This window comes from Heterodontus francisci, unplaced genomic scaffold (assembly GCF_036365525.1).
Source record: "Heterodontus francisci isolate sHetFra1 unplaced genomic scaffold, sHetFra1.hap1 HAP1_SCAFFOLD_61, whole genome shotgun sequence".
Classification (NCBI taxonomy): Eukaryota; Metazoa; Chordata; class Chondrichthyes; order Heterodontiformes; family Heterodontidae; genus Heterodontus; species Heterodontus francisci.
The window spans coordinates 4,932,714-4,942,616 of record NW_027141441.1 but is presented as its reverse complement, the minus strand read 5'-3'; the positions used below and the strand labels follow the sequence as shown (position 1 = coordinate 4,942,616).

The window sequence follows — 9,903 nt, the reverse complement described above, 5'->3', positions numbered from 1 at the left end:
GATGTTGGACCAGACACAGAGGAGCACAACGGAACAACAAATGAAGAAATGTGACAAAAGCACAGACTCGGAGACAGATCGAGAGAGGAGCAGAGCAGGGGGAAAAAAAATCGAGGAGTGACGTCACAATGGAGAGTGAGAGCAGGGAAACAGAGAGCCGCTGGGGTGAGGATACAGGATTTGGTTCTTTCTTCGCTGCAGTGGAAGGAGCTGTTTGGTGAGGATCTGGTAAGCTGTGACATCACAGGCAAGCAGGTAGTTGATTGGTTTGGAAGAACCGACCTGCTTGATGCGCATCTGGTAAGTGATTAAGGTCCATTTTAGTCCTAACATTTAAAATAGTAAACAAACTAGTGGTAAGTTTAATAAAATATGCAATAAAATGAATAATTGAATAAAATATTTAAGTAGTTAATTGAAACACGTTAAGGATGACAGGACAGGTGATGTGTCACAGCTGCAGCATGTGGGAGTTCCTGGATGCCAGTGTGATCCAGGGCAAACACGTCTGCAGTAAGTGTTTGCGGCTCAAAGAGGGAGAAAAAAGGAATGTAGTGGTAGACGGGGACAGTATAGTAAGGTGGATTGACTCTGTTCTCTGCAGCAAAAGCAAGAGTCCAGACGGCTGTGTTGCCTGCCGGTGGCAGGATTCAGGACATCTGCTCAGGGCTGGAGCGAAACATACAATGGGAGGGGGAGGATCCAGTCGTCGTGGTCCATGTCGGTACCAAAGACATAGGCAGGACAAGGATAGAGGTTCTGCAAAGTCAGTCTGAGGAACTAGGCACCAAATTAAGAAGCAGAACCTCAAAGTTAATCATCTCTGGATTATTACCTGAGCCATGTGCAAATTGGCATAGGACAAATAAGATTAGAGAAAGTAATGTGCGGCTGAAAGACTGGTGTGGTAGTAGTGGGTTCTGGTTTGTGGGGCATTGGCACCAGTACTGGGGAAAGAGGTGGCTGTACCGTTGGGACGGTCTCCACCTGAACCGTGCTGGTGCCGGTGTTCTAGCGAGCCACATAACGAGGGACGTAGAGACGGTTTTAAACTGAATAGTGGGGGCAAGGGATCAAATTTGGGAAGATATGGTGAATCAAGGAGGAGAGACAAGGCGAGAGAGAAAGGTATAAATATGGGAAATGATAAACAGACTGTGACAGGAAGGGGCAGAATGTACAAATCTAAGAGTAAATCGACAGATAAGGCTAGAGGTGACAAAAATAATAAAAGGACAAAACTAAATGCTCTGTATCTGAATGCATGGAGCATTTGAAACAAAACAGATGAACTGGGAGCACAAATAGAATAAATAAGTACGATCTGATAGTCATTACAGAGACATGGCTGCAGGGCGACATAGATTGGGATGAGAATATTGGAGGTGACATGGCATTTTGGAAGGACAGGAAGCTAGGAAAAGGTGGCGGGGTAGCTCTGTTAATTGATGATGGTATTAGCGTAATCGAGAGGGATGACCTGAGTTCTGGAGATCAGGATGCAGAATCAGTTTGAGTACAAATGAGAAATCATAAAGGCAAGAAGTCACTTGTGGGAGTGGTGTTCAGGCCACCTAACATTAACCACACTGTCGGATGGGATATAAAGGAAGAAATAATGGCAGCTTGTCAGAAAGGTACTGTGATAATTATGGGGGATTTTATTCTACATATAGAGTAGAAAATTCAGATGGGCAGAGGTAGCCGAGATGAGGAATACATAGAATGTTTTGGGGATAATTTCTTGGAACTATACATTCTGGAGCCAACCAGAGAGCAGGCTATACAAGACCTGGCATTGTGCAACGAGATAGGATTAATTAATGACCTCATAGTTAAGGTGCCCCAAGGTAGTCGCGATTATAATATGATTGAATTTTACATTCAGTTTGAGGGAGAGGAGAATGGGTCCCAGACTAGTATTTTAAATTTAAATAAGGGCAATTATAAGGTCATGAAAGCAGAGCTAGCTAAAGTGAACTGGCAAATTAGGTTAAGGGATAAGTCAATAGAGATGCAGTGGCAGACATTTAAGGGGATATTTCAGAATACACAGAATATATACATTTCAACGAGAAAGAAAAGTTCCAAAGGTGGGACTCACCATCCATGGTTCACGAAAACAGTTAAAGATACTATCAAACTTAAAGAAAAAAGCCTATAATTGTGCAAAGATGGGAGGCAGGTCAGAAGATTGGACAGAATATAAAAAAACAGCAAAGAATGACTAAAAGATTGATAAGCAAGGTAAAATTAGAGTATGAGAGAAAGCTCGCAAGAAATTTCAAGACAACTAGTAAGAGTTTCGATAGATATTTTAAAAAGAAAAGAGTTAACAAAGCGACTGTTGGTCCAATAGAAAGTGTGTCTGGGGAATTAATAATGGATAATTAAGAGATGGCAGATGAATTGAACAGATACTTTGCATCGGTCTTCACTATTGAGTATACAAATAACATCCCAGTATTAGCCATATATCAGGAAATTGAAGGGATGGAGGAACTCAAGAAAATTACAATCACCAGGGAAGTGGTACTAAACAAATTGTTGGAGCTGCGGGTTGACAAGTCGCCAGGTCCTGAATTGGCAAGTGAGATAGTTGATGCGCTGGTTTTAATATTCCAAAATTCCCTAGATTCGAGAAGGTTCCGTTAGATTGGAAAAGAGTGAATGTAACTCATTTATTCAAAAAGGGAGGGAGACAGAAAGCAGGAAACGACAGGCCAGTTAGCTTAACATTTGTCTGAGGGAAAATGTTTGGAGCTATTACAGAGGATGTTATAGCAGGGCATTTAGAAAAAATTAAGGTAATCAGGCAGAGTCAACATGTTTTTTTGAAAGGGAAATCATGTTTAACCAATTTATTGGAGTTCTTTGAGGGAGTTACATGTGCTGTGGATAAAGGGGAACCAGTGGATGTATTGTATTTTGATTTCCAGAAGGATAAGGTGCCATATCAAAGGTTATTGCAGAAAATAAAAGCTCATGGTGTCGGGGGTAACATATTGGCATGGATAGAAGATTGGCTAGCTGACAGGAAACAGAGAGTCAGCATAAATGGGTCATTTTCTGGTTGGCAAGAAGTAACGAGTGGTGTGCCACAGGGATCTGTGCTGGTGCCTCAACTTTTTACAATTTATATAAATGACTTAGATGAAGGGACCGAAGGTATTGTTGCTAAATTTGCTGATCACAAAGATATTTAGGAAAGTAGGTTGTGAAGAGGACATAAGGGGGCTACAAAGGGATATAGATAGGTTAAGTGATTGGGCAAAGACCTGGCAAATGGAGTATAATGTGGGAAAGTCGGAAATTGTCCACAATGGCAGGAAGAATAAAAAAGCATCTTTTCTAAATGGTGAGAGATTGCAGAGCTCTGAGATGCAGAGGGATCTGGGTGTCCGAGGGCATGAATTGCAAAAGGTCAGTATGCAGGTCCAGCACTTAATTAGGAAAGCTAATAGAATGTTATCATTTATCACCATGGGAATTGAATACAATAGTAGGGAGGTTATGCTTCAGCTACACAGGACATTGGTGAGACCTCTTCTGCAGTACTGAGTACAGTACTGGTCTCCTTATTTGCGGAAGGATGTAAATGCATTGGAGGTAGCACAGAGAAAGTTTACTAGACTAATACATGGAATGGGTGGGCTGTCTTACGAGGAAAGATTGGACAAGCTAGGCTTGTCTCCGCCAGAGTTTAGAAGAGAAAGAGGCGACTGATTTGTTATTTAATTTATTAATTAACAAATTAGCTATCCTCCAGTCTTCCGGTACCCCACCCGTGGCTAACGATGATACAAAAATCTCTGCCAGCGCGCCAGCAATCTCCTCCCTTGCTTCCCATAGCATCCTAGGATACATCTGATCAGGCCCTGGGGATTTATCCACCTTAATGCGCTTCAAAACCTCCAACACCTCCTCCTTTGTAATGTTGATATGCTGCAGGATATCGCTGTTCCCTCCCTTGAACTCACTAGCTTCCATGACCTTCTCCACGGTAAATACAGACGGGAAATATTCATTTAAGACCTCGCCCATTTCGCGTGGCTTCACACATAGATTGCCACACTGATCCTTAAGGGGACCTACTCTCTCCCGAGCTACCCTTTTACTCTTAATATACTGATAGAATCTTTTAGGATTCTCCTTTATCTTATCTGCCAGGGAAATCTCATGGCCCCTTTTCGCCCTCCTAATTTCCTTCTTAAGTGTTCTCCTACATCCCCTATAGGTCTCGAGGGACTCTCTCGATCCCAGCTGCCTATACTTGACGTATGCCTCCTTCTTTGTCCTGACCAGACCCTCAATATCCCTCGTCAACCAAGGTTCCCTAAACTTGCCAGCCTTGCCCTTCCATCTAACAGGAACATGCTGGCCCTGAACTCTTCCTATCTCACTTTTAAAAGCCTCCCACTTGCCAGACGTCCCTTTACCTGTAAACAGCCTCTCCCATTCAACTTTTGAGAGTTCCTGTCTGACGCCATGGAAATTAGCCTTCCCCCAATTTAGGACTTCAACCTGAGGACCAGTCCTATTCTTTTTCATAACTATCTTGAAGCTAATAGAGTTATGGTCACTGGTCCCAAAGTGCTCCCCGACTGCCATATCAACCACCTGCCCATCCTCATGTCCTAACAGGAGATCGAGTGTAGCCCCTTCTCTAGTCAGGCCATCCACGTACTGCTTCAGAAAATTATCCTGGACTCACTTAACAAATTCTTCCCCATCTGATCCCTTAGCACTAAGGCAGTCCCAGTCAATATTAGGGAAGTTAAAATCACCTACTATTACAACCCTATAATTCCTATACCTATCTGTGATTTCCCTACATATATGCTCCTCCACTTCCCTCTGACTATTGGGGGGCCTATAGTATAATCCCATCAAAGGGATCACCCTTTTATTATTTCTAAGTTCTACCAGTATGGCCTCACTGGACATTCACCCCGGGATATCCTCTCTAAGTACTGCCGTGATGTCCTCCCTAATCAATAGTGCAACTCCCCCTCCTCTCTTACCTCCACCTCTGTCACGCCGGAAGGATCAGTACCGCGGAACATTGAGCTGCCAGTCCTGCCCATCCCTCAACCACGTTTCCGTAATAGCTACAATACCACAATCCCATGTACCGATCCATGCTCTGAGTTCATCTGCCTTACCTGTAAGGATACTTGCATTAAAGTAAATGCAGTTTAGCCCACCAGACCTTCCACGCTCCCTGTCCTGCCCCTGCCTGGCCTGCCTACTGGACTTGCTTGCTTTAACCTCTCCATTTGCCTCAACTATCTCATCGGAGAGACTACTACTTTGGGTCCCACCCCCGCTGCAAGACTAGTTTAAACCCTCCAGTGTATTACTATAAAATCTCCCTGCAAGGATATTGGTCCCCTTCCAGTTCAGATGCAACCCGTCCCTCTTGTACAGGTCACCTCTGCACCAGAAGAGATCCCAATGATCCAAGTACCTGAAGCACTCCCGCCTTCGCCAGTCTTCAGCAATGCATTCATTTGCCTAATCCTCCTATTCCTACCCGCACTAGCACGTGTCACAGGGAGTAATCCTGAGATTACAACCCTAGAGGTCCTGCTCTTTAACCTTCTGCCTCACTCCCCATATTCACTTTGCAGAACCTCATCTCTCTTCCTGCCTATGTCGTTCGTACCAATATGGACCACGATCTCTGGCTGCACACCCTCCCCTTTCAGAATTTCCAGCAGCTGCTCCGAAACATCCTTGACCCTAGTATTAGGGAGGCAACATACCATCCTGGAGTCTCGTTTGCGGCCACAGAAACGCCTATCTGCACCCCTTATGATAGAATCCCCTATCACAGTAGCTCTTCCTCCCCTTTTCATCCCCTGCTGTGCAGCAGAACCCTCCGTGGTGCCACGGACCGCGCTGTTGCTCTTTTCCCCTGGGAGGTCTTCCCCCCAACAGGAACCAAAGCGGTGTATCTGTTTGAGAAGGGGATGGCCACAGGGGACTCCTGCACTACCTGCCTGCTCCTACTATTCCATCTGGTGGTCACCCATCCCTTTTCTGCCTGTGCATCCATTACCTGCGGTGCGACCACCTCACTAAACATGCTATCCATGACACCCTCAGCTTCGTGGATGCTCCACAGTGAAACCACCCGCAGTTCAAGCTCCATAATGCGAGTAGCCAGTAGCTGCAGCTGGATACACTTCCTGCACACATGGTCGTCATGGAGACTGGGAGGGTTCCTGAATCCCCACATAGCGCAGGAGGAGCATATCACGGGGCTGAGCTCTCCTGCCATGACGTACCCTTAGATTAATTAGTTACTCCCTTAATTAAAAAATGCTAATGACACTAGGGGCCTTGTTCTACCCACTACAATCTAAAGTCCTTCATAAGCTACACTGAATAAAACAAAACACTTTAGTAGTACTCATCTTATCAGCAGAGGTTTTTTTTTTCAAGTAAAAAACTTTGCCCTTTTCTTTAAGATATTTAAATACACTAACAGCAGTGACTCACCAACCAATCACCTTGCAGCTCTCCTCTGACATCACAGTTGGCTTCTTTTTTTTCAAAACTCCAGCACACTGGAAGAGCTCCACTCCACTCCTGGAAGGGAAGAGACTGGGCCTCGATCCTCGGATTGGATTTATAGGCTCCGCTCTCTACATTCTCCTCATATCGGTCCATATCGGTCTGCTCCGCTCCGCTCCTCTCCGCTCCCGGAAGGTAATTCACCAGCTTTTGCAGAAAAGTAGGTCTTAAGCTGTTGCAGTACCTGTTAGAAAGATAGTCTAAGCTATTCTGAAGTCATCTTCCAATGTCATCCACATGGAAGCAGGATTTTAAAGGATAAGATGTAGTTTTTAAAAGTCACTTCAATCTTGCTCAAGAGTCTTTTCAAAGAAGCCAAGTAAATCTTGATAAAAAGTCATATACATTTAGCGATCTTTTAAAAGCACTTCAATCTTGTTAATAAAAAGTCAGATGTAAATTTAAGAACTCTGATCAGGCCATGCTAAAAACTTACATACAATTAAGAAATAAAATACAACATTTAAAATGTCTGAACTCCCTCTGAAAGTTGACAACTGCTGCTGCCGGTGTCTTCCTGGAATAGTGGAGCTGTTGTGTCAACAGAAAAGTCCTTCCCGAGCAACCCTGAGCCTGTTGGTACCGGCTTTAATCCAACCCAGGTAAAAATCAGGGTACCTTGTGGGCAATGAGCCCAAATTGCTGAACTACAGGTCCCTGTCACTTTAAAGAGTGGGCTGGTGCGATTATGATCAGAGGCTCCTTCTGAGCACATTTCTCACCACCACAACTTCCAGATGCTGGTGTTAGTGTGTGCATGTACCAGCAGTTGCAGTGCTGTTCAGACCCTCAATAGCAGTGAAAGTCTCAGAGTTCACCACTATTGGGCTGTAAAATCCAGGCCAATATCTCACAGCCCTGTTAGATTTGCTCTCCCTCTGTACAAAATCAAACTCCACACATTGCCTTTCACTCACTCCTGTTTCCAGCCCTGACGGTGCAGAAATCCCCTCTCAAAGGTACACAATCCAGTTGATTTCTGATCAAATACCTCCTTCCTCATTCAATAGAGGAAACAGAGACATGAACAGGTTTCAGGTGCAAGAAAGTTTCACCAACAGAGCAAAGAAAGGCACCAACAAAAGTCACCCCTACTTTCCAAATCATTTCACTGCAATATTCTTTCACTTGTTTTGTAAGTGACTGCAATAAATCTGAAAATGAGCACCATGAGGTTTGTGTTCACTAGTCACTTGTTCTCCTGTGTTTGTCTGTCAGGTTTGTAATTCAATTTGTATTGGATATTGAAGAGAATCTCTTTTCAGATGATTGCACATCGTACTGTGTTTAAAGCAACCAACTTGTAAAATGGCAGAAAATGAATGTTTCAATACCTGTGTGACCAGATTCTTCCAATGCTTTTCAACAGCTAGATTGATGATGCTTGTAATCTGTATCCTGTGGAGAATGGGAGAAAAGAATAAAAACATGGTGCATGAACAGGACAGAATGTGTAAAATGGGAGCACAGAAATACTGCCACCTCATTGAAAGTTAATGAGATTTATTTGAAGTCAGACACCTGTCCACAATGAACAAGTGAATACATTAATTGTCCACTTTCAATCTAAATGGGACTGAGGTTCCAACAGAGAAGTTTTCTGGAAAATACCTGCTGCAGTTTTAACATTGATGAACTGGAACATCTTATACTAACTTTCAAATAACTGGAGTGATTGTATAGTTCTCATAGTGGAGAGAAGGAGTTGTTTATAAATATAAGCAGAAAGACACATTTGTGGATTGGTGAATGAGCTTTAACTTTCTGAAATGTATTTGTCCATTGGTTGCAGGTCACTGGAAATTCTTTTTTACATTTCAATTGTAGCAGCAGCAGTTAGCAGCAAAATGTCTGATTAATCAGAGTTGTGGGTCTGGGAAATACTTAAACAGCCGAGACCCTGTAAAACAGAACTCCAAGTAATCGTTTAAATAAGGCACTGAACTGACAGAGCGGTAAAGGCCTGCTCAGGTCAGGAAAAAAAACCCGACCCGAACCTGACAGAACCACATTGGACCCGAGCCCGACCCGGCCCGAGTATCTCCATTTATTCCCACGCCCAAACTAACCCGAGCCTTACCCGACCACTGGAATGTTCACTTCATCGACCTCCCGATTCCGAATCTGCAGGAAGCTGCAGCATGAGCGCAATGACGTCATAGAGATGCTCACTTGCTCACTGAGCAGACTCAGAGATTCCCTCCTTGATGCCCCGGACTCCCAGCTCAGGTTGGCTTTTCAACTTTTGACACTTATTAAACTCAACTTCCCAGCAGAGTTAAATGTAATACTTACTGTGTGTGTCCGACACGGACTCAGCCCGACCTGGACCCAGCCCAACCCGAACCTGGCCCGACCTGACCCGAGCCCGAAAGCCAGACCCGGAAGAGCGACCCAACACGACCCGGACCCGACACAGGTCGTCGGGTCCCGTCGGGTTCAGGTCGGGTGGCAGGCCTTTACAGAGCGGAGGTCAGATGAGGATTGAATTAATTTCAATCACTGAATCTAAACAAGAAGTAAATCTGCCAGGAATGGAAGACTTTGCTTTTTCTGTGAGCTTGTGGCACAACGGTAGCGCGTCTGACTCCAGATCAGAAGGTTGCGTGTTCAAATCACGTCAGGCTCAGTTATGTTTTACAGCAGCTCAAGTTCCTGGATTTTATATCAGAAGAGAGTTCGTTCTCTTGGAATATTCGTGCATGGCAGAATTTCAAGATCAACTTTCATAGATTAAAGTCCTGATTTCTGGTTCCGTTCCATTTCCATGCTCAGTTCTTATTTCACACTGTTTTATATCAGAGCAATGTTTCAGGGATGTGATGTGTCCATTGTTTGTGCAATCGCTCTGTCACCCAGTGTGAGAAATAAAACACAAACCGCACAGCGTGCGGCTCAAACCCATACCTGGCTCTGTCTATCGGCCGCTTAGTTCAGTTGGTTAGGACGCAGTGTTGATAACAACAAGGCTGTGGATTTGATCCCCATGTGCGCTGTCACATGGTCAGTCATTAATTTGACACATTTTTGCAACACTTAAAATCCAACTTTTAGATGCAAACAAGTTTACATCAAATGTCAAAGGGAATTTATTTTGAATAACATCCATTGTATCTTTGTCACTGGTCTGGAGTAACACAGAATTCTTTCCAATTATCTTCCGTTTGCTGATAAACGTTGAACTCGTGGCCTGTTCTCGTTCATGGTCACGAGCAGCAAAAACAGACAGAGCAAGTCTGACTGCCCAGAGATGTGGAAAAGGCTTCAGTTTGGGACATATGCAGCAAATCAAATGTTCACCCGGCCCTGAAAGATTCAAAA

At 44.1% G+C, this 9,903-nt stretch overlaps 1 non-coding gene across 1 annotated transcript; it reads left to right on the top strand.

Annotated features, from left to right (window-relative positions):
* The first annotated feature begins 9,139 nt into the window (after positions 1-9,139).
* Positions 9,140-9,211, top strand: trnaw-cca (transfer RNA tryptophan (anticodon CCA)). Its single transcript has one exon. It is a non-coding gene; the product is annotated as a tRNA-Trp (tRNA).
* The last annotated feature ends 692 nt before the right edge of the window (positions 9,212-9,903 follow it).